Genomic DNA, 25,288 nt, shown 5'->3' with positions numbered 1-25,288 from the left:
CAGGGATACGGCTTCATTCCGGGAGAAAGATTTGGGAGGAGGGTGATATTGCAAGCGCTCTAGTCTGTAAAAGTCTAGAGTGTCCCGGTATGTGTTGGGCAAATTCTGGGAGGCTCTATATGGGTTGCTCGCCTCACTGCCAGGTGCCCGGCAGATTAGCTCTCGGGCAGCCGCATGAGCGCGGTCATTGCCCGACAGTGAGGCATGTGCAGGTGTCCAAATCAGCCTGATGCGTGGTATTGAGGGATCTGGAATGGCGGGGAGCATACGTGTGCTGGTGAGAGCGCGATTGGCTTCCTGAGGTATATGACCCCTGAGGTAGGCTCGACATGCGTCTTGTGAGTCTGTAATGATGATGTGGTCGTGTTTTGGTGACCTTTTCATGTGACCGACGATGTGGTTGAAGGCGAGTGCTATGGCCAACGTCTCCCCTGTGAGCGTAGCCTCGGTTTGGACGCTACACGAGGTGACGATATTACCTTGATCGTCCGCCACCACCGACACTTGTCTTTCTTTGTTTCTGGTCGCAAGAGTATAGTGGGCAGCGTCGGTATAATAGACGGTGCCCTCCGGCTGGGCGTTGAGCAGTTTCCGAAGGTATCTAACACGTGCATCCCGGCGACCATTATGATGCTCTGGATGCATATTGCGCGGTATTGGCGCTATGGTAAGTAAGGTTCGGATGTTTGATGGAACTGGGACATGCTCTCGCGTAGAGGGTGAATGCTGTGGGTAGCCCAGCCGTGAGAGCAAATGCCTGCCTGTAGGGGTCAGTCTCAAGCGCTCGAGTTGTGCCATCCTGTGTGCTTCGATGTGTTCCTCGATGGTATTGTGTACCCCGAGAGCAAGTAGTCGTTCCGTGGAAGCATATACAGGAATTCCGAGTGCTTGTTTAACGGCTCTTCTAATAATTGTGTTTATACGGTTGGTCTGAGAGAGCGTGAGGTTGTGGTATGGGAGGTGATAGGTTAGCCGGCTGATAATGCATGCCTTGACCAACCGCAGCATATCGGCTTCCTTGAGTCCTGAGCGGCGGTTACTAACACGTCTCATCATACCGATGATTTGCTCGCACTGTCGACCAAGGAGATCTACCGTGAAGTGAGCTTTGGCATTGGATTGTAGGTGATAACCAAGGATTCGGACCCTTTGTGCAGTGGCAATTGGTATGCCTTGTATTTTCACTTCAATCACTGGAATTGGCGTTTCATAGCTGCATCGGGGTCGGATTAGTAATAGTTCTGATTTATTTGGCGCACATTCGAGGTCTCCAGTCGCGAGGTACGCCTGCACTATATCCACCGCCGTCTGTAGGCGGTCCTGAATGTCTCCATCCGAGCCGGTGCACGTCCAGAGAGTCAAATCGTCAGCATATATCGCGTGGTATAGCCCCTCAACCTTCTCCAGTAGCTGGGGTAGTCTCGCCATAGCTATGTTGAATAGCGTCGGCGAGAGCACCGACCCCTGAGGTGTCCCCGCTCCGGTAACTTTAATGTCTGTTGACCGATATGGGCCCATTCCCACTGTGGCTACACGGTCCTTGAGAAAGGCTCGCACGTAATTGTACATACGGGAGCCACAGTGGGAGTGGGCCAGGTTCTCAAGGATGAGACCATGGGAAACGTTATCGAAAGCTCCTTTGACATCAAGCGCCAAAAGAGCTCTCGTCTGAGCCCTGATGGGGGGGTCAACGAGATCCTCTTTTATCTGAAGAAGAACATCGTGAGCGGACAAATGGGGGCGAAATCCAAACTGTGTGGGAGAAGAAATTTTGCATCTCCAAGAAAGGTTGAAGCCGTTTTAGGATTACATACTCAAGCAGCTTCCCGATGCACGATGTGAGGGAAATCGGCCGTAAATTTTGGATCGACAGGGGTTTTCCGGGCTTGAGCATGAAAGTGATCTCGGCATGTCGCCATTCTAGAGGAAGAGTGCCGGCGTGCCAGTGCTGATTGTACATAGCACAGAGCGTTTCCAGGTCCTCATCCGGGAGATTTCGCAGTAGAGTATAACGTATCCCGTCCTCTCCAGGTGCGGTGTTCCTATGAATGTCTGCGAGTGCGGCTTTGATTTCTTGGACAGTTATGTCAGTGCCTAGCGGGTCACTTTCTTCTCTGTACGGATAGTCCGGATAGCTTGGCTTAGAGCCACGGGAGAGATACCTTTGTTCAAGGTCCTTCAGGAGCTGGTCTGCGTCTCCTCCGTACTGGTGGAGGAAAATTTGAAGCTGCCGGTTTTTATGGGATTTCGTGTTTCTGGGATCTATTAGCGACCGAAGGATTGCCCAGGTTCTCGCGGTGCCCAGCGTACCACTTAGCTTACCACAAAACCTTTGCCAGTTAGCACCGGTTAGCTGGTCTGCGTATTCCTGGGCTGCTCTCGTAATTTGGGATATTCTGTAGCGCAATTTTCGATTGAATTTTTGCCGCTTCCATCGCTTCGTGAGACCTCAGCGCGCGTCCCACAAATGTAGGAGATGCGGGTCAACCTCGGGGGTCTCTGTCGTCGTGGTAATGCGGCTAGTCGTTTTGTTTAGATCATTGCGTAAATCACTGAGCCAACTGTCATAATTTTTGGGGCTTTCATCTCCTGTGGCTCGATCCTTACGAATTTCGCGAAGTTTGGTCCAATTTGTAATGCAAATTTTCTTTTCAGGGCGTTTGTAACTTGTGTGATTGATGCGGATGATGAGAATGTGGAGATTCTTATTGTTAGGCGTGCGTTCACAACTCCAAGCCCTCGTATCTGGTGGATGTTCGTCTTGTTTGGAATGCTTGTCTGAGACGCACAAGAGAACATTAGCAAGCTCTCGACACATCGACAAAATGGAGCAGGCAGAAGGGTGTGGAGAATATTACCGGTGAACTTTTAGCTCCTGCTCATTTCGCGTCGCAAACCACAGACGCCAGCTCCGCCACATCTGAAATAAGTTTCAAGTGGTTGCCCCAATCGCACTGCGCTCTTGGAAAGCAACTATGAAGTTGCCGGACGGCTATCACTAACATTGGACTGAGGCAACAGATTCATCAACTATTTGAGCAGACTAATTGGCCACGGCGAAGCCTTAGTACGCGTAGACTGGTCGGTCATAAGTGGATCAGCTAACGTCTTGGTTGGTTCAGCAGTTATTGATGGGAGCTCGCCGCAGAGGAGAGCGGCAGACACTAACCATTTCTAACGGGAACATGTTTTGCACTTTGGCGAACAAAAAGTGCCACAGCAGCACAGAAACAAATGACCAAAGCAGATGATCAGTTTTCTTGCAATAAAATTCCTCCTCCCACACAAATCGGTGGGTCAAGTGTACATACCGCGTAACTTGTTCTTGTTCTGAGGTGTGTGCACGTTACAAATTTCTTCACGCGCACACAAACCCAAACACATAAATGTAGTAGCGAAAAGCAATACCTGCCAAGTCTCGGATGCCAGCTTTTGAGAAGGAATCAAACTATGGAAGCAAAGAAAAATAAACAGACTGAAAGAAAAGCGAGTGACTCAACACTGGCCCTGTCAGAGATCAGGATTTATTCAGCTTCCTCTTCTCTCTTACTCCTTTGCAGGGGCGCGTTAAAGCCTTGGAGGCAGCTGCACCAATAAACCATAACCATCACGCAATTGCAGAGATCGTTATGGCTACAATATTTGACTATCCCGCAACATCAAGCGGTCATTTTAGGCCAAATACACTCTTGTTTTTAGTGGCCGTGTCTCCTAATGAATGTAATGGGACACTTTATGCTAGTTGGGCTACAGCCATAACTCTATCCACTATACTACTGAAAAACTGAGCCGGCCAGAAATGGTCGGTTGCTCTGGCATAATAATGAATAGCATATCGTGCTGTTTCTTCTTCACCGTATTGCCCGTCTGGGACTACAAAGCATAGGTGAAGATCCCTCCATAGAAAGGTGGAATCCATTTGTGTCCTTAGCTTTGTTGAGAAAACAGCCATCAAGCCATCCGCACTAACAAGATGGCACAATCTCCAATACTCGCATTCAGACATAATCCCACCAGGGCGTTCCTGCGATCGGTACAAGACATACGTTTGTCGACATGCTCAGGTCGATTGAAGCTCTCACTCCCGAAGATTACGAAAACACTTTGAGAGATAACAGCTCATGACCATTGCCTTCACGCTCAGAGGCTTCACTGTGAATGCCGGCACAGTACAGGATGACGATGCAAGTGTTCAACCATCGTGGAAATCATAGCTCGTAGAAAGCGCATAGTCGGTTGTACTAGTTCGTATATCGTCATTGCGGAAAATGAAGCGCTGCGACAGGAACACAAGAAGAAAAGGGACATATAGAAGTGTGGCGGCGCGTACAATTTGCGACCTAACCATCATGTAACTTCGTGATAAAGAGTTCTACGATCGTCTCCATTGTTAAACGCAAGTGTTTGCTGTTTGGGTCTAGTTGACGTGACACGTAATTGTGTCCGTACATATATATTTCCACGCATAAATCAAAACCCAAATAGGAGTGCTAAATAAGAGCGCTGGTTTGAGTCTTCTTGCTGCGTAGTTCCTTTAGTCCTAGCGCTCCATTGTTTCCGAAGCTTGTACGCACAAATTTTGATTTCATATTGCCGCAAGCATGGTCGAGCGCGCACTTCTTGCCATCACTTTCGCTGCGTTTTCATGCCCGCCCCGAAATATAATTTTTTGGCATCAACGCAATTTATTTGTGCTGATCGAATTCATGTCAATGGCAATGAATGAAATAATAACAAGCTTTGAATGGCGAGCCCACGTTCTATGCAGTATTCTGCGTTTCCGTGGTCCTCATGTGCCTCGTTCTGGCACTGCGAACACGAACCGACACACTCTTGTTCTGGGCACTTTCATGAAACCTCATTGTGTATCGTGCGACAAATCCTCTATTTATCATGGGCTGTTCGCACAAGTGCAACTATACATAAAACATGGTGGTCGCAACTGCCCTGCGTGCAGCTGGCGGCGCTTCGAATTCGGGAACGCATGTGCCCCGAGTTGTATTCGGACGTCCAATAGTCTCGCTATCTGTGAAGTTATACAACCTCTACGCCCCCCCCCCCAAAAAAAAAAAAAATACCGAACAATAAAAAAACAAAAACAAGTTCATGCAATAGTCCTAACTTATTTGCAAAGGGATGAGTTATTTTAACACCATTCTTATCGTGCTGGTTCGCTTATGTCAGCACACAAAGTTTGCACCATCATAACGAGCACAGCCGACAAAAGACAATGCTGGTGGAAAAGTTAAAGTGCTAGCCGGTCACCGAAGATTGCAACAAACGAATGAGAGTCCCTTAACTGTCATTTATGTCGTCTGTTATGTCAAAGGAAAGTATTTCCTTCACGTCCGGCCCTGCTACTGAAGAAACTAAGACTTGAAACATGTATTCCTCCTTGTTTCCAGCGTCTGCGAGATATTTTTTCAGTAAGTTTCGTGTCCACACCAATCGTCTTCTTTCTCACTCAACAAAAAAATAAATATACTCTGCTTATTTCATTCATCAACGGCGCTGGAGAAGATGCTAACGTGACATTTTATACCAGTTACTTTTTTCAGTAATTGCAAGCACAAACAATTTAAACAGAAAGAAAAGATACTTTCAAGCGCCATATGGATGGATGGAATAACTTTAATGAAGCGCCATGTGATCCTAGATAATTTACTATGTTATTTGCTTCTACAAACCGCGCTTTATTTCGTCACCGAGGGATTGAGGATTGAGGCAGATTTGTCATCACGCCACGATACACTGGTTGTCTTCGTATTTGTGAACGCTAACGAACGCTCTGTGGCTGCCACACACGAACAGGCCACAAGAAGCGTGTGCCGCCATAATATACGTGCATACCTATAAACTTATTGTTACAAGACCAACCAGCACGCCTAGGCTTATAGCTACGAGACGTGAGCAAATTTTTCTGTCTATCTTAGCGTCACCATAATGTCGATGACGCCAGTTGCGACGCACCAAGATAACTTTTCAACCTACGTGTGGTAATTTCATACGCGAAAAGCGTGTGAGCCAGCTTTTACGATTTAGGAAATATTTGTCCGTACTTCATTGTTGCCTCAAACTAAAATATGGGTAATAAAAAAAGCCCATGTCAACCAAAGTCGACGCGAGAAAAGACAAGGTCAACGTAATGGTTTATGTACTGAGATATACTAAAATTTTGGTATTAAAGAGGATACAATGTTCCATAACTGCGTGACGTTGTTGCATTATATGCAATAATTTCTTCGTTCTATTGTCAGAACATACATCTTTTCAGGAACTACTATTTCTTTCATTCATGCGGATTCTTTTTTTGCATTCACCTTTTTCTTAGGCCCATGTACGTTGTCTTCTTTCGTGTCGACTTTGGTTCATACGCCTTTATTGACCGACGAAGGCAAGTGGGCCGATTCCGGAGATTGTGCAGTCGAAAGTGCAATGTGGTTATTTTTGAAAATGAAGGTGCTCGTTACGGGCCCGTACCATTAACATTCCCTGCTCAGCTACAAAGTGTCGAGTTTTGTCTTGTTGAGAGATGTATTTTGGTACCTTGTGCGACTTGCCACGGCATTCCAAAGTTACGAAATTGCCCCTTTCGTTAAGAGTTGATATACAAAGACACCCATATCACAGATACGCCGAACCCGTACGAAGTCAGCGAGTACGACTATGCAAATAAAACCTACGGTAGTGGACAGTTTCAGAATATTGGCCACCTTCGATACTTTAAAAACGTCCTGAACCACACCTCGGTCTTGGTGAAAAAACGCAGTGTGCGGATGACATACGCGGCTGTCAACATCTCAGAAAAATTTTGCAGTCGTGATCAGCGCGCCTAGCTCACAAACGGAGTGTGAAAGCAGATATTTCTCAAACACTCTCTTTTCGAACGAGACCGTCTCCTCAGCCGATTAAAAGATGCCGGTGGCTTGCATATGTCGCCATGTGCAAGATTCCCATAGACGGCGGTTATGCGCTGATAAATGGCATGCATAAAGAAGGAAGCTTGGATCATTCGATTTCTTCCTATCGTTACTGTGTTTATTATTATGCTGTTTGTTAAACAGGCAAGAGAAAAGCTAAAATGAGATTTCAAATTCCGTTAAGAATTAAGTACTCCATAAAGAAGCGGCCTGTCGTCTGCTCACTTTTAGCCGCGGACACCCGGCTTATGCGCGTCGTAGCCATTTCATCTCACTGATTTCAATTAGTATTGAATGCTCCACTAGCCTCGAGCCACGTGAAATGTGAGAATAGGCCACATGTCGCTTGCTAGGGGGCACTCACTTCGGGCCGCTTCTGGCTAGGCGCATCGGCAGACATCGCTTCGTATTAAGCTATTGACAGCGTTTCAAAATGCGTAACGTGGATTTGGCTACCATCCGTCGGCCAAGCTGGTGCAGTACAAAGCCGGTGCGCGACCCGTACCACGGCCAGACTGGAGCACGTGAGCGCGCACTTTGTCGTACACAAAGCAAACGCCAAGCATACGCACTACACTTACATGTAGCTGCACTCTGCTAGGTAGCGTAGATACCACAGCCGCCGTGTGGTGCAGTGACGACCCCGCTCTCGCAGCACACGGCGGCTCGGTGAGAAAAACCTCGTTTGGGGAGACATCGGCCGTACGGTTATATTCAGGGGTGTGAGGTTTAGTATGGCTGCAGAGATGTCGGTGCCAGATCGCCGTGTGTGGTGCCGAGTAATGGGGGAGCACGCGTTGTTGCGTCGGCTTCGTTACCACCTGCATACGCGTGGTTTGGTGTCACGTTTGATTGTCGATCGCGTGCGCCGAGGCCTCGTGAAGACGCAAAGTGGCGACAACGAGCAGGAGCTGTACGCAACTCTGCAGGAAGAGCTGATGACGCGCGTCTGGCCGTCGAACCGCGTTGAGTGGCTGGCGCAGGAAAAAGTACGTGCGAAGGGGCATGAAGGATGTCCACCTCTAAGGTCGGCGTGACGTGTGCTGGTGGTGCCACGTCCGGGAGAGAAGGCGTGTTGTCTTGACGCGTTGCCTTCGTGGTGGCAGAATAGCTTGGCTGTGCAAGACAGGTCAGATTGCTGCAATTCACACCGGCTGCTACATGCGGTGGTCTCGGTGAACGCGCACGACCTCGCGCAGGATTTACGGCACTTGTATACGGAGCCGCAATGCGCTGGGATCGCCCCGCTCACCAATCGCTAGTTGTGCGTCGACTGCATGATCAGACTTGGGACATCGGGTGCATAGCGCATGCTCCTACAGTAGACGAGTGGGCGCTTCGAGAAAGCAGCAGGTCTAGGAGGGCGTCGTTGGGAGTTCGGTGCACCGCGACACGTCTCTTTAAGCCATGTCGTGTTTCAGTCGGCGTAGGTAAGGACAGATCAATGACGGCGTGTAGCGGTAGTACATACTTCAGAGATTCATACATCAAGCTTTGTGTGGTGATGAGATTCGGAGCCATGGCAGCCTCCAACCTAAAGAACTAGCCAAAGACATCGTCAGACTTGAACCGGGGTAGGGGCGGTTTGAACCGTGTCGTCCGTCAGAATACCATTGCCGCGTCATCAGTAAGAAGACCACCTCCAGTGATCACGAGATGTAGGCGGCAGGTTTATGCGGGCCGTCCGCTTTTAATTGTGAGAGGCGATTAACAGCGGCGACTGGCCAGTGGAACAACCTACTGTCGTTCGGGGGCCGGGTAACCTGGAGCGTTCTTGTCTTGTATCTTAAGTAATGGCTCATACCCACTACGGGCGATTGGCTCAGCAGCGTTCTCTTTACATATAGATGTAGATGTAGAGCCCCCCTCCCCTCCCCCCGTGGCGTTAGTGGCACATACCCACTCTGGGTGATCGGCCAAGAACTTGGTAGTTCATATAAGAAGAAGAAAAAAAGAATAGTCAAATTAGCTTGCGCCAGGCTGATCATCCTCTTCCTTTGTAGCCATCGCGAGCGTCCGACACTAGCGCCGCTACAAAGTTTACGCAAACAATCAACTCATGACGCCAATGTTTGCGCAGAAATCGCGCAAACGCACTGCCATATAATGAAAAATTACCGCTAATGACGGATACGCAGTGTAATGTTTACGCAAATGTAGCGCAATCACGGAAGTGCAACTTAATGACACAACTGCTTCGATGGGGAGGTGGCGTCCATACGAACATGTTACGAATGCCTATGAATTTGATTAGCTGGAACAAACGTGTATGTTGTTATTTTGCCCTGCGCATCGCTTCCTCGGCTCATTTTGGATTCATTCCCGAGCCACTGGGGATTGGTTTATATCAAAAACACCTACGAATTACGGTCGACAAACTGTTTCTTATCGATCGCCCTTTCTTTTAAATTCATGCAATGACTTTGCCCTATAGAAGAGGGATTTTTGTTTGCTTTTGCGTGCAAATCAACGCTATAGAGCAAGTTGCAGGATAACTTTTTCTTTTTGTTGCTGTATAAGTTATTGTCGTTGCTGTATAAATGGCTACTTTGTAGTTATTATCCATGCTCGCATAAGCAAAGTCTCTTGTAGGGGGGCGTAGACCTTCGTCAATCTTGTGAAAGACTTCTTGTCTACGCCCCCATCATCATCTTAAAGATGTAAATAATGTTTCTGTCTGTCGGTCTGTCTGAACGCACATCACTTGCCCAGGCAATTAGCGTCACGCACCGCCAGTAATGTCACGCGTTCGTAATCAGCGATGAAACGAACGAACTCGAGCCGCCGGCATTCTCCGATATCTTCTCGCTCATGGTGCGATTTACATGTCCCGTCGGTGAGAACGGTGCTTGCGTCGAGACGCACGGTACATAACGAGAAACGTTCTGCGCCTGCATTCGTTGCGCTTCTGGCTTCACTGATTGCCTTGTTCTTCGCTGCCAATGACCACTTACGTTGTTGTTACGCTTCCTTTGTGTTGGTGTAACGTTCTCTCCACTCTCCTCGCTGCTAGTGGCTCTCAAGCTTCGTTGTTTGATGTCGCGTTTCGGGCCAGTAAGTTCGCACATTCTGCACCTCACTTCGCAGGGTAACGGCGAAGTTCTTGTTACGCTTTACGCGTTGTTCGGGCCTCCGTCCGTACGTCACACAACGCACAAATTAGACTCACTTTTTTTAAACTACGCTCCTTCCTCCACATTCAGACGCTTCTGTAGCCGGCTTGTTCACTTGGCTGTAGGCGATTTCATTTCCCTCTTGTTCCGGTTGTCTATTCGGGCACGTACACCATGTAAATACACGTTCTGGGGAATTCAACAAGAAAACGCACATGCCAAGTGACACATACACTGTTGTCCAAGTTTTGCTTTCAGGCACATAGCCAGTGGCACATATCCACACTGGGGGATTAGCCTGGAATGGGCGCATAGCCAGTTGTACATACTGTTACGTTTTTGGCCGAGTAAGGCTGCAAGTTGGGTCAAGAGACACTCCGAGAACATGAAAAAGCATTTATTGTAGCCTAGTGGCCGACCAGAAAGAACAACGAAAAGCGAAGATGCCGGCACCGACAGCGTCGCGGCTTTTAACAACAAGCCGGTCCAATAAGCGCCTGAAGAGTTAGCGTCCTTTCAGCAGTGCACGCGACGCTATGGATTCTCAGTTCAGCGTTGGTTTGATTCGTAGGGACGTCACAAACTTGGCGGCCATGGTTACGCTTGGGTCAAAAGCGCAAGAAGAGTTAGTGGTCCAATGTGTCTACTAAACAGGCAGCAGCAGACAGCAATGCGAGGGGAAGAGGTGAGATAGGTGGATTCCTCTACTACTCGAATAAGTCTAATTACACATAATATGGTGCAATCGCAACAACCGGGGCGATAAACGGAAGAACTAAATAGACGTCACCAACTGAAGTCTACGGTGATGTAGTGTAAGAATGATGAATGCTTTGGCAGCATGAAGTAAGACTCTACGTATGCTCCTTGACCCGTCTTCAAACATTGTGCATTGCCTTCAGTGAATGGTATCCGGGCGCTTAAACACCCGTGTTGTCGGAGATGCGCTTATTAGAGTTTTAGTATAGCGTAAAGCAGCAAACGCAAAGAGTTAGCGTTAGCGTTAGCGTTGCGTGCACCACACTGCGCATGCGCTATACGTAAACGCTGCTGGAGCTCTTACGTACGTACGCTATTTTCAGGATTTAGCGTTGAACGCTAACGCACGCAAGGGGAGCCTTACGTACGGCAAGATGGCGGCGCCAGTCGAAGTGCGAGCAGCCCGCTTCGGATCTATCGAGTCGTCTGCCTGCACCGCTAGGCCCTATCCTTCCCCACTAATGCTCGTGTTCGCCTTAGATTTGTGTGATGATGCTTCGGCAGCGGCGCACAGGTGACAAATGGGCGTTGTTTGCGATATACGTCCTCGATTAGCCGGGCAGTAGGCTTAACTAGAGGGTTTGCTAATGTTTGCTCATGTTTGCTGTATCCGCCTTGAGATGGCGCCCAAGTGTATTTCGCTCGTTCGCTTGGTGTAAAGCCGCATGTGAGGCCGATGCATGTCATGTTTTCCGCGGCAAAACACAGTAGTGTGGTCGGTGCTGTGGTCACAATGCGTGTGCGTTTTACCAACGACGATGATATGAACCTCGTGCAGGAGGTTTTCGCCTTGAACCCATTCGGATGGACGTCAAGGTGGGCGTCCGTTGCAAAAAATTGGAAAGAAGTGGGAAATCCGCTTTCTGGAAGCGAAATTGCCGGCGAAACGTCCCCTCCGGTATAGCTTCGACGTTGAGTGGATCTTGAGGACACGTAGAACCTGCGCGGTCGCTCTCATTCCCGAAGCATGAGGGCGTCTATGTCATCCCAACTTAAGAAGGACACGTAATATGGGTCCCACAGAACACTCGATCGCGGCATGCCAAGATTAATCGGTGTGTTTCGCGACTCTCGACAAAACAACGCTCAAACCAAACACCTACATGCGTAATTAACGCAGCGACTGTGGCTTTCGATAAGCTTGACTTAGGGACACACTTGCGGATCCGGCATTGGATAAGCTCGACATTTCGTGTGGATTTGGCTTTCCAGTACTTTGTGTCTTTAAATCTAGATGGCGTTGTATTTGTTTGCGTTAATGTTAACGCTTTTCTCCGTTCCGCTATTCTAAAACACTACCTTGTGCCGCGCAGTGCAGTCTTTCTTTGCGTTAGTGTTGCGTCGCACGCTAACGCTAACGCAAGGATTTTACGCTATACTAAAACTCTCTATTATGGGCTCAAACAACGTACGCAAGCACCACAAGCAAAGCAAGCACCGCATCGAAGTCCGCTGTCGGGTTCACGTCCTTGCGAGAGCGTTGGAACATTGTGTAAGCAAGCTGCAACGTCACCCTCCGTGGTAGCGTAGTGGCTATGGAGTTGAGCACGCGAGATTGAATCCCGGCCATGGCCACCGCATTTTGATGTGGGTGAAATGCAAAAACGCCCGTGTACCGTGCATTGGATGCAGGTTCAAGAACTCCAGCTGGTCAAAATTTATCGCGATTCCCTCATTGCAACGTGCTTCATAACCAAATCAGGATTTTGGCACGTAAAACCCTAGAATTTAATTTTAATTTATTAAGCTGGAACGTCTAACTTCATAGGCGGGTGCAAGTGTGAGCTTTGGCAAATTAGTTCTGCGTCTGCGGAAGCCCGATAGGTGGAGTAAAGTAGATAAAAGCAACAAAAATATCATCCATTTGAATTGTAGCCTGAAGCTACAAGGGAAGCACATATGGGTTTTACAGAAAGAAAGCGTCGCACTTGAAGGGAAATTCACCCTGGTCCTGGATTTGGCACATAGGGAACATATCACCATCGCAATGTCGATCCCCATTAACAACGCCGGGAGAGCTATAAGACGACCAGAAAAACAAAAGGTTAGGTCCAGTAGAACTATATGAATGAGAGAGCAAAAAATCTGTGTACAATGAAAAGTCAACCATAGAGAACGTTCGACGCGCATAATTGTTTTACTGCGCTAAAGCTTGGACTTCCGATTCAGCTAAAAGCCTGTGTGAGTCTGTCCGTGCGCTGAGCGACCGTGAAGAGCCAAGAGCAGCGCCGCGCGGTGGAGGGGAGGCAAGGAGTAGATACGTTACGCGTTGGAGGAGAGTAACCGCCTGCGGCCAATGACGTGCTCTCGCCTCGCCCGGCCCAGACAATCAGAGCGCGCGCGCCACGACAGCTCATGCCTAGGAAGCCGCGTTCGGCCGCAGTTGCGGCCGGTGGGGAGAAGCGCCACGATCGGTTCCCCTCGTCTCACAGATATAGTTTAGGAGCACGACAGAACAAGTCATGCCGACCTTCTTAGGAGAGTGGCCATAGATGAGGTGGTGGGTCCGTCAAGGTTGGTCCACGCGGAGCGCCGGGCTCAACGGAACGCACAAGTACGCCTGAAACGACGCCGTAAGCGTGCCTCTAAGGGGAAGGGGAAAGGGCGTAGAAGTTTGACGAGAAATGTCTGTGTAAAAAGACACGCAATGTTGTCCCCTTGATTTACACCATGTTACACCATGTTACGTTTGTTAACGAAGCTTTCCCTCAAGTCTAAATATTTTAAGGCAGCTTGTCGTGTGCGTATCATGGCCACGCACGCTTATATCGCCTTCCGTTTCTCTACCACGGTTGCGCTTTAAAACCACGGCGCTGCAATTTTGCTTCAGAAACTTTCCTTTCCTTTTCTCCGCCCTTAAACTGGCTCTCTTAACTACTACACGCAGAGGCAAAGCAACAGCGCGCGCATTAGATCCCATAGATGAGATGAATATTTACAATTATTATTAGGGTTATAATTACATTCGAGTGCTGATTGCCGTGCTATCGTTTGTTAACGAAGCTTTCCCTCAAGTCTAAATATTTTAAGGCAGTTTGTCGTGTGCGTATCATGGCCACGCACGCTTATATCGCCTTCCGTTTCTCTACCACGGTTGCGCTTTAAAACCACGGCGCTGCAATTTTGCTTCAGAGACTTTCCTTTCCTTCTTCTCCGCCCTTAAACTGGCTCTCTTAACTACTACACGCAGAGGCAAAGCAACAGCGCGCGCATTAGATCCCATAGATGAGATGAATATTTACAATTATTATTAGGGTTATAATTACATTCGAGTGCTGATTGCCGTGCTATCGTTTGTTAACGAAGCTTTCCCTCAAGTCTAAATATTTTAAGGCAGTTTGCCGTGTGCGTATCATGGCCACGCACGCTTATATCGCCTTCCGTTTCTCTACCACGGTTGCGCTTTAAAACCACGGCGCTGCAATTTTGCTTCAGAGACTTTCCTTTCCTTCTTCTCCGCCCTAAAACTGGCTCTCTTAACTACTACACGCAGAGGCAAAGCAACAGCGCGCGCATTAGATCCCATAGATGAGATGAATATTTACAATTATTATTAGGGTTATAATTATATTCGAGTGCTGATTGCCGTGCTATCGTTTGTTAACGAAGCTTTCCCTCAAGTCTAAATATTTTAAGGCAGTTTGCCGTGTGCGTATCATGGCCACGCACGCTTATATCGCCTTCCGTTTCTCTACCACGGTTGCGCTTTAAAACCACGGCGCTGCAATTTTGCTTCAGAGACTTTCCTTTCCTTCTTCTCCGCCCTTAAACTGGCTCTCTTAACTACTACACGCAGAGGCAAAGCAACAGCGCGCGCATTAGATCCCATAGATGAGATGAATATTTACAATTATTATTAGGGTTATAATTATATTCGAGTGCTGATTGCCGTGCTATCGTTTGTTAACGAAGCTTTCCCTCAAGTCTAAATATTTTAAGGCAGTTTGTCGTGTGCGTATGATGGCCACACACGCTTATATCGCCTTCCGTTTCTCTACCACGGTTGCGCTTTAAAACCACGGCGCTGCAATTTTGCTTCAGAGACTTTCCTTCTTCTCCGCCCTTAAACTGGCTCTCTTAACTACTACACGCAGAGGCAAAGCAACAGCGCGCGCATTAGATCCCATAGATGAGATGAATATTTACAATTATTATTAGGGTTATAATTACATTCGAGTGCTGATTGCCGTGCTATCGTTTGTTAACGAAGCTTTCCCTCAAGTCTAAATATTTTAAGGCAGTTTGCCGTGTGCGTATCATGGCCACGCACGCTTATATCGCCTTCCGTTTCTCTACCACGGTTGCGCTTTAAAACCACGGCGCTGCAGTTTTGCTTTCCTTTCCTTCCTTCTTCTCCGCCCTTAAACTGGCTCTCTTAACTACTACACGCAGAGACAAAGCAACAGCGTGCGCATGCGATCCCATAGATGAGATGAATATATATATATATATATAGAATATTATCAGTCATAGCTCTCGTAGTATAGCCCTGTGGGCCGATTGCTTTTTTTTCTTTCGAAAGTAGTCCTATTAGGGTTAATATAATTACATGAAAGTATTTCGCCCTCGTCAGCAGCAGTCCTTGAGATAATTATTCTGGCGGCTAGCTTCTCACGCTATGCGTGCCGCCATCGCACCTGGTTAAGCTTTCCTAGACGCTAGAGTTATACTATTTCTGCGCAACCTTGAGCGATCGGAAAGCGCGTTTTCCCCTCTTGGCCGGCGGAGGCGGGAGGCTTTGTTCCGGCCGCAGAGCCCTCCACGTCTCAGTAAGGTGCCTGGTGGTGGTCTCGTGAGGACGATGCCCTCTCGGTGAGCGCATATTCCCCCTCATCTTTTAAGAGGTTCAATACTTACAAGTATTTGTCTCGCAAACCATATTTATTTCAAGGGAATTTTCCATGTCTCAATAATTTCCCTCGTCGTATTCGAGTTCTGATTGCCGTGTTATAATTTGTTAACGAAGCTTTCCCTCAAGTCTAAATATTTTAAGGCAGTTTTCCTAGTCTCTAAAGCCGCTCGAGTTCGCTCTTCTCCTCGAGCGGCCATTTTCCCCAGAAAGTATGCCAAGAAAGAAAGTATACCAACTATCGCGGACATCAGTCCCTTTCCACGTAAGTGTGAGGCTCGGAGCAGGAGCTGTGGTGCTTGAAAGTAGCCTGCGCCTTGACGAACCAACCGACTGAGCTATCTTTCCGGGCAACGTCCAAGGGTAACGAATTCAAATCACCTCTTATGTTCCTTTTCTCCCCTTTTTCTTTCTTTTTTTTCTTTTTTCTTCTTTCTTTTAATATATTTTCCTTTATTTTATCACTGTACGGGAACCCTCCTAAAATAAATAAAAAACAAGAAAGATATATATCTTCAGTTATGTATGGCCACACATGTGCAGGTCATAAATAATAGGTTCTTAGCCGAGTGCCATCCGTGCGGTATAACCGAGCTCAGATTGGTCCACCTTGACTGATCAAATAGGGCACCACTGTAGGATAAATGAGGCGTACAACTCCTGCGGGACCCGCCGTGGTTATTCAGTGGCTATGGTGTTAGACTGCTGAGCACGAGGTCGCGGGATCGGATCCCGGCCACGGCGGCCGCATTTCGATGGGGGCGAAATGCGAAAACACCCGTGTACTTAGATTTAGGTGCACGTTAAAGAACCCCAGGTGGTCGAAATCTCCAGAGTCCTCCACTACGGCGTGCCTCATCATGAGAAAGGGGTTTTGTGACGTAAAATCCCATAATTTAATTTTTCATTCAACTCCTGCGGGGACGGTACAGTATCCACCTCCCGTGCAAAAGGACCGTGATTCAAATCCCGGGCCGCAGAATTCTCCACCGGAAAATACCAAAAAAAAGAACCGTGTGTTGAGAAAATTGCACAAACAGGCCTGGAGTGCGGCCTGATCTCGGTGACCAGAACCGGTAACGCACTCTCTCACCAGAGCAGGATTGGCCACCCTGGTGCAGTACTTGGCCACAACCTCCTATATGAACACAACAATCAAACCCCGGCCCTCAGTCCCCAGCAGCTGCGAAGCAACTGACCACGGCGGCGGTGAGACCTGTGACGCTGCAGAGGGTGCCAAGAATCCCTGGCTCCGGACAGGCCGTCATTGGAATATGAACCTGGCAACGTTTAACGCTCGAACGTTATCTAGTGAGGCGAGTCTAGCAGTGCTATTGGAGGAATTAGAGGGCAGTAAATGGGATATAATAGGGCGCAGTGAAGTTAGGAGGCCAAAAGAAGCATATACAGTGCTAAAAAGCGGGCACGTCCTGTGCTACCGGGGCTTAGCAGAGAGACGAGAACTAGGAGTCGGATTCCTGATTAATAAGAACATAGCTGGTAACATACAGGAATTCTATAGCATTAACGAGAGGGTGGCATGTCTTGGTGTGAAACTTAATAAGAGGTACAAAATGAAGGTTGTACAGGTCTACGCCCCTACATCTAGTCATGATGACCAGGAAGTCGAAAGCTTCTATGAAGACGTGGAATCGGCGATGGGTAAAGTCAAAACAAAATACAGTATACTGATGGGCGATTTCAATGCCAGGGTAGGCAAGAAGCAGGCCGGAAACAAGTCAGTGGGGGAATATGGCATAGGCTCTAGGAATAGCAGAGGAGAGTTATTAGTAGAGTTTGCAGAACAGAATAATATGCGGATAATGAATACCTTTTTCCGCAAGCGGGTTAGCCGAAAGTGGACGTGGAGGAGCCCGAATGGGGACACTAGAAATAAAATCGACTTCATACTCTGCGCGAACCCTGGCATCATACAAGATGTAGACATGCTCGGCAAGGTGCGCTGCAGTGACCACAGGATGGTAAGAACTCGAATTAGCCTTGACTTGAGGAGGGAACGGAAGAAACTGGTACATAAGAAGCCAATCAATGAGTTAGCGGTAAGAGGGGAACTAGAGGAATTCCGGATCAAGCTACAGAACAGGTATTCGGCTTTAACCCAGGAAGAGGACCATAGTGTTGAAGCAATGAACGAGAATCTTATGGGCATCATTAAGGAGTGCGCAATAGAAGTCGGTGGTAACGCCGTTTAACAGGAAACCAGTAACCTATCGCAGGAGACGAAAGATCTGATTAAGAAATGCCAATGTATGAAAGCCTTTAACCCTACAGCTAGAATAGAACTGGCAGAACTTTCTAAGTTAATCAACAAGCGTAAGACAGCGGACATAAGGAACTATAATATAGATAGAATGGAACAGGCTCTCAGGAACGGAGGAAGCCTAAAAGCAGTGAAGAAGAAACTAGGAATAGGCAAGAATCAGATGTGTGCGTTAAGAGACAAAGCCGGCAATATCGTTACTAATATGGATGAGATAGTTCAAGTGGCTGAAGAGTTTTATAGAGATTTATACAGTACCAGTAACACCCACGACGATAAGGTGAGAGAGAATAGGCTAGAGGAACTTGAAATCCCACAAGTAACACTGGAAGAGGTAAAGAACGCCTTGGGAGCTATGCAAAGGGGGAAGGCAGCTGGAGAGGATCAGGTAACAGCAGATTTGTTGAAGGATGGTGGGAACACTGTCCTAAAAGGATTGGCCGCCCTATATACACAATGCCTCATGACCTCGAACGTACCGGAATCTTGGAAAAATGCTAACATAATCCTAATCCATAAGAAAGGGGACGCCAAAGACTTGAAGAATTATGGACCGATCAGCTTACTGTCCGTTGCCTACAAAGTATTTACTAAGGTAATCGCAAATAGAATCAGGAATACCTTAGACTTCTGTCAACCAAAGGACCAGGCAGGATTCCGTAAAGGCTACTCAACAAGAGACCATATTCACACTATCAATCAGGTGATAGAGAAATGTGCGGAATATAATCAACCCTTATATATAGCCTTCATTGATTACGAAAAAGCATTAGATTCAGTCGAAACCTCAGCAGTCATAAAGGCACTACGGAATCAGGGTGTAGATGAGCCATATGTAAAGATACTGGAACGTATATATAGTGGTTCCACAGCCACTGTAATCCTCCACAAAGAAAGCAACAAAATCCCAATGAAGAAAGGCGTCAGACAGGGAGATACGATATCTCCAATGCTATTCACAGCATGTTTACAGGAGGTATTCAGAGACCTGGAGTGGGAAGAATTGGGGACAAAAGTTCATGGAGAATACCTTAGCAACTTGCGATTCGCTGATGATATTGCCTTGCTTAGTAACTCAGGAGACCAATTGCAATGCATGCTCACTGACCTGGAGAGGCAAAGCAGAAGGGTGGGTCTGAAAATTAATCTACAGAAAACTAAAGTAATGTTTCACAGTCTCGGAAGAGAACAGCAGTTTACGATAGGTAGCGAGGCACTGGAAGTGGTAAGGGAATACATCTACTTAGGGCAGGTAGTGACCACGGATCCGGATCATGAGACTGAAATAACCAGAAGAATAAGAATGGGCTGGGGTGCGTTTGACAGGTATTCTCAAATAATGAACAGCGGGTTGCCACTATCCCTCAAGAGGAAAGTGTATAACAGCTGTGTCTTACCAGTACTCACCTACGGGGCAGAAACCTGGAGGCTTACGAAAAGGGTTCTGCTGAAATTGAGGACGACGCAACGAGCTATGGAAAGAAGAATGATAGGTGTAACGTTAAGGGATAAGAAAAGAGCAGGTTGGGTGAGGGAACAAACGCGGGTAAATGACATCTTAGTTGAAATCAAGAAAAAGAAATGGGCATGGGCCGGACATGTAATGAGGAGGGAAGATAACCGATGGTCATTAAGGGTTACGGACTGGATTCCAAGGGAAGGGAAGCGTAGTAGGAGGCGGCAGAAAGTTAGGTGGGCGGATGACATTAAGACGTTTGCAGGGACAACATGGCCACAATTAGTACATGACCGTGGTAGTTGGAAAGTATGGGAGAGGCCTTTGCCCTGCAGTGGGCGTAACTAGGCTGATGATGATGATGACAGTCGTAAAGAGATGCCGAGATATAAATTCGCCTGTGGTTTTCTGGACCCCTCAAAGTTCGTTGCTCGGGTACGGCTCAGCCATGCCGAAGCACATTTTATAAAACTGAAAGGAAATCAATACCATACTTTTATGCCTAAGTATTATGTTTGATTAAAAAACAGCGAGGGCCTACCTGTTCGTCTTGCTTTCTACTCACATTATACCAAGTTTATTTATTGTTTATACACTTTTCCAAAAATTTTGTGTCGCACATAGCGCAAGTCTGCTTATGAGCTAAATTACACAAGAGTCGAAGCTTACTTGTATAACTACAACTTAAAGCTTGAAAAAAATAGCAGTTCACGAAGAAACGTTCAAGCTAATTACTTTAGAAAATTATATTGAAAATGATGAAATAAAGTCAGTGATTTCTCAAAGCACCTTCACTTAGAATGAATTTTACAGCTGGCGTAAAACATGCGGTAAAATGCGCTGTTATACTAACTATTCTTACAAAAACCGAGTTTACGCACATGAGCATCGAAATGATTGAAATGATAATGTATTTCATTAAATATTTTGGTAATCCATGTTTCTAAGCAGCAGTAGGCCTCTGCAATAGTTGCAAATGCGTTTGACTTGAAAACTGGAGTTAATAATTGCAACACGCTTCATAAAGCAATTATTTAAAATTACATAGCAATGCGGTAACGAGAAGGAAGGAAACCGAGGGCCCGATTCTTATTCGTCAAATCATAAGAAGCGTACAAACACACACACACACCAAGGACAGCATGAAGGAAATTAAATGTACTTGAGATTTTAGTTAAAGAAAGGATAAAACAAGGGAAATAAAAGTAGACGTAAAAGCAACGGGCCCTAGGTGGAGCACGAATCCAAGTCTTAATATTACGCGTGCCATGCTCTTACCAACTGATTCACCGCGGCGCGTTTTTCCCAACCACTTTCTGGGATAGTTATGTTTACCTGCTAGAACTAAGCCTGGGAGTACTAGTCAGCGCCATACCCCATGGCCTTGACAGCGGATGTGGAACATCATTTTTTGTCACAGCCGTCACGTGTACGTGATCCGTTTGGGTGGAGGCAAGGGGCTAATAAACATGCTACCTGAAGGTGTTAATGCTGCCGGATTCGAGGCTTCACTATGTAATGAAGAAGAAACCAAGCGCCTGATTTTTATTAGTCTTCATAGGAAGCCAACAAACAAATACACCAAAGAATGCATCCCGGAAATTACATGTACTTATTAATTTATTTAAAGAAGCTATGAATTAAAGAAAATGGAAATGAATGAAAAAGCAACTGCCCGCTGGTGCAGCAGGAATGCACGTCTTCGGCATTACACGCCCAATGCTCGTACGAATTGAACCACCACCACGCCGTCTTCCCATCCACTTCCTGGGTTATTTGTGTTTATCAACCCAAACTAACTGTGGGAGTGTTAGCCAGCGTCATGCCCCACGGCCTTGACGGTGGATGTGGAATGACCTTTCTTGTCGCAGGCGTCAGGTGTGAGTGATTTTTTGGGTGAAGGTAACTTGTTAATAAGATCACACATGCTACCTGAATGATTCGAGGCCGCCAGATCCGAGCTGCCGGATTCGAGGCCTCACTATGTAATGAATATGAAGAAAGGAGTTGGAGTTGGAGTTTATTTCACCCCAGTGTTTCAATGTTTACATATTCATACATGAGGCAAAGATACAATGTGTGGCGTGGAATGCGGGAAAGAAGCTGCGGCATAAACGCAGCTTGACTGGCCCCACATCCCAGCAATACAAGGCAGAAAAGTGACAGCATTCGTAGTCGTGAAAACAAGTAAATAGGCACATAAATACATAGTGAAATTGCTACAATAAGAAATATAATTATACAAAAACGAAAAATGAAGAAAGATTTGCATTCCTCGAGAAGAAAAAAAAAATTATAAATCGTAAAAGTGCAGCATCTCATGCCTCATGTTTTGCACCAAGAAAACAACAAGAAATACAACATGTCAGTAAGAAAGATTGGACACATCCTGTCGCGAAAGGAGGCGTAATCGCTCTAATGAAAAATTGAACTTGTTTAGTATGTGGGGGAGTGAATATTTTAGCATTTGGATACCATAGTTTGTTCGGCATCGAGGAACCTTCCAATAATCGCTCTGTCTAGTAGGTCGAGACGAGGTGCTGCGCTCTAGGCATGCTATGGAGGTAAGATGATTATTTCCTTTGTTAAATTCAGTTTTCAAGGACACTAATAAACAATATTCACATATGTTATCAAATCTGAATACCTTGAATTTATTGAATAAAGATGAGGTGTGTGCATTATATTCGGCATTTGCTATACAACGCAATGCATTTTTTTTGAAGCGTGTGTAATTTTTGTTTAGATTGTATGGTGCCAGTGCCCCACACCAAACGACCATAGCGTAGTTGTGAACAATAAAGCGTGTTATAGGTAGTTAACATCTCAGTAGTCGGCAGAAGTGACTGACATCTCCTAAGCATGCCTAGTGCCTTACTCAGCTTTTTTTTTACCAATTCACTATGGGAATCCCATCACATATGCTCGTGAAAAATTATTCCCAATGCTTTAGGTGTCGAAGAAAAATCAATCACGGAATCGTTCAGGTATAGCTTTGAAGTAGCTGTGTACGTTGTTCTTTTCGATCGAAGCAGAACAGCTTTGGTTTGTAAGCAGTTGATTTGTAGGGAGTTTACGGTCGACCTTGCATACAAGTCACCTAGTGTCGCGTTTGCTGCGGAAATAATCTCATTTACGTCCACACCTCTGAAAAACAAGGAAGTGTCATCCGCATATATGACATATTGGATTGTCTGGTTTTTGTTTATAATGTCGTTAATCTAAGTAATGAAAAGTAGTGGCCCCAATATACTACCTTGAGATACACCTTGAGTAACATTTTGCAAGGACGATTGTTCTGGGTTTATGCTTACACACTGTAGACTATCGCTCAAATAACTGGCAAATAAATTCAGTGCAGTGCCTCGGATGCCGTAATAGGGTAATTTTTGTAAAAGGGTATCGTGATTTATCCGGTCAAAGGCTTTAGAGAAGTCAACAAATATACCTAGTGTAAGTTTCCTGTCCTCTATAGTGCCTAATATAATTTCCTTTTGTCGTAGCAATGCTACCTCTGTCGACAGCCCTGACCTAAAACCGTACTGAGCCGGCGTAATTACCGAGTGTTTTGCAAAGAAATTCGATAATCCTATAAATAATAGTTCTTCTATGGGCTTTGAAAACAATGGTAGAACGGATATGGGCCTAAGGTTTTTGAAATCATTTTTGTCTCCTCCCTTAAGCAGTACTGCAACTTTTGCATGATTCATACGTTGTGGGAACATACCTTTGCCTAAAATGAGGTTAGAAATGCATGTTAAAGGGACGACTAATATATCTATAACAAAACATATCGGAGCGTTCTTTAAACCGTCAATATCTTCCAATTTACTTTTCTTCAGTTTTTTGAAAACGCACATAACCTCATATTTATCTTTGGGGAAATATAAACCGACGAAGCAACTTGTGCGGACATGTAATGTAGTGCAGTGGTGTCACTGACGCTGTCTACCAATGAAGTAAGGTGATTATTAAATTTCTCAAAAATATTACAATCACCTTACTTCATGTATGTTCGATCTCCTTCAGTTATCTCTTCTACAGTAAGATTAGCTTTATGTAATGTGGTTTTTGAATTTAATTTTCTCCACATGTCCTTAACCTCTGCAATACACTCGAACATGCAAGAATAATAATTGCGCTTCGCTATTTTCATAAGTTTAGTTAAATTATTTCTATACTTCCTAAACGAATCCAATGTGTCTGGATCGCGATTTTTCAAGAATAGTTGATACATGCCATTTTTCTTATTAATCATTTTTAACAGTTTCGTTGTGACCCATGGTTTCCGTGAACGTTTCGACTTCTTTATTTCTTTGTAGGGAAAATATCGCTTGTAGATACGGGAAATTATCTCCATAAAATTGTCACATGCTGCATTTGATGATAAGCACGAGTGCACTGCTTCCCAACTAGTTCTGGAGATTTGGTCTCAACACTGCGAGAGTTTTCAGCTATGTTCTGGCGCCGAAATTTATAGATTGGCTTTGATTCAATGTGGTACTTATCAACAACTTGATATATCGGCAAATGATCACTAAGTGTAATGTTAATGGTCCCAGAAAAGAGGCTTTCACGTGATAAGCTTGTAATAAAAAGGTCCACTAACGTGGCGCTAGTTGCTGAAATGCGAGTTGGTTCCAGTACCACATTTGACAAGAAATACGAATTAAGAAGTATGAAAAATGCCTGCTTGTTTTTATGTATTAGAAAGCATGTCAATGTTTACTTCCCCACCTAGAACTAAATTGCACTCATGTATATTAATCGCGTCTAGCTGCTGAAAAAAAAACCATTTAAATTGCCGTCAGGTGGACGGTACACCACAGAGAAAAGAAACTTTCCGCATTTCAAACGTATTACCTCAATACCTGACGTACGTGAAGATAGGTCATCAAGCAGTTCATAAGTTATGCCTTGTTTAATAAGCATACATACGCTTCCACCTCTTCTAAGCGATGTGTTCAAGAAAACTCCGTTATAACCTTCTAGATGCATGTCATCATTTGCCGAAAAGCACGTTTCTGTCAACATAACTACAGAAAAAGAAAAACCGAAATCACTAAGAAACATACAGAATTGATCCTGTTTGCCATGCGCTGACTGCATATTAAGATGAATAAAAGTTAGAGATGAATCGCATTTCTCGACCTTTTCATACCTTCACACTGACAGACTAATGCTACAAGTGCTCATTTTAGTTTCTGAGAGGTCAACAGGAAATCATGCATTGTAAAATCCGCATTTATTGCGAAAGCAATTTTGCGTTCGAAGAACAGTGCAACAACAAAAGCAGCGACAGCTATTCTTGTAGAACCAATTTTACAACCCCGAACAGGATAGGCTGCACAAATGAAAAATTGTAACCAACACAAGCTACAACAGCACGAGCCTTGGTATATCCTAAGAAAATAGAAATAAGTAGAATAAATTTTTACAAACAATTTATACGCGAGAATGTTGTTTTTACATGGTAAACCAAAGATTTCAAGAGCCAACAGAGATGCAATTTCATGAGCATGCGCGATACTTGGTCTACTTGGCAGCAGAAAATAAGCATGAAATAAATCACCGATGTGTTCTTTTGCAGCAGCGCCGTAATATTTGTGCCCATAACACAAACCGCCTCTTTCTCTGCACCGATTTCAGGAAGAACTGTTCATTTTGTTTACATCATTACTGTTTTCAATTTTGATCTTTGGGGCGTTATCAGTCTGCCATGCAAAGATTTTTCTATCGCGCACCCAGACATACTTCCAACCGGTCTCGCGCTTGCGCGCCGTAGCTTGACCAAGAAGTCGTTTCAATTCTGGGCACAGATGTTCATTTACGAACACGGCTGACCGAGAGTCAATGTCGTGATCAGAGCACTTCAGGCCTACTGCGCGCGCACTCCTCAAAAAGGTATCC

The sequence above is a fragment of the Dermacentor andersoni genome, chromosome 9 (genome assembly GCF_023375885.2).
Source record: "Dermacentor andersoni chromosome 9, qqDerAnde1_hic_scaffold, whole genome shotgun sequence".
Classification (NCBI taxonomy): domain Eukaryota; kingdom Metazoa; phylum Arthropoda; class Arachnida; order Ixodida; family Ixodidae; genus Dermacentor; species Dermacentor andersoni.
Note: the sequence above shows the minus strand (reverse complement) of the source record.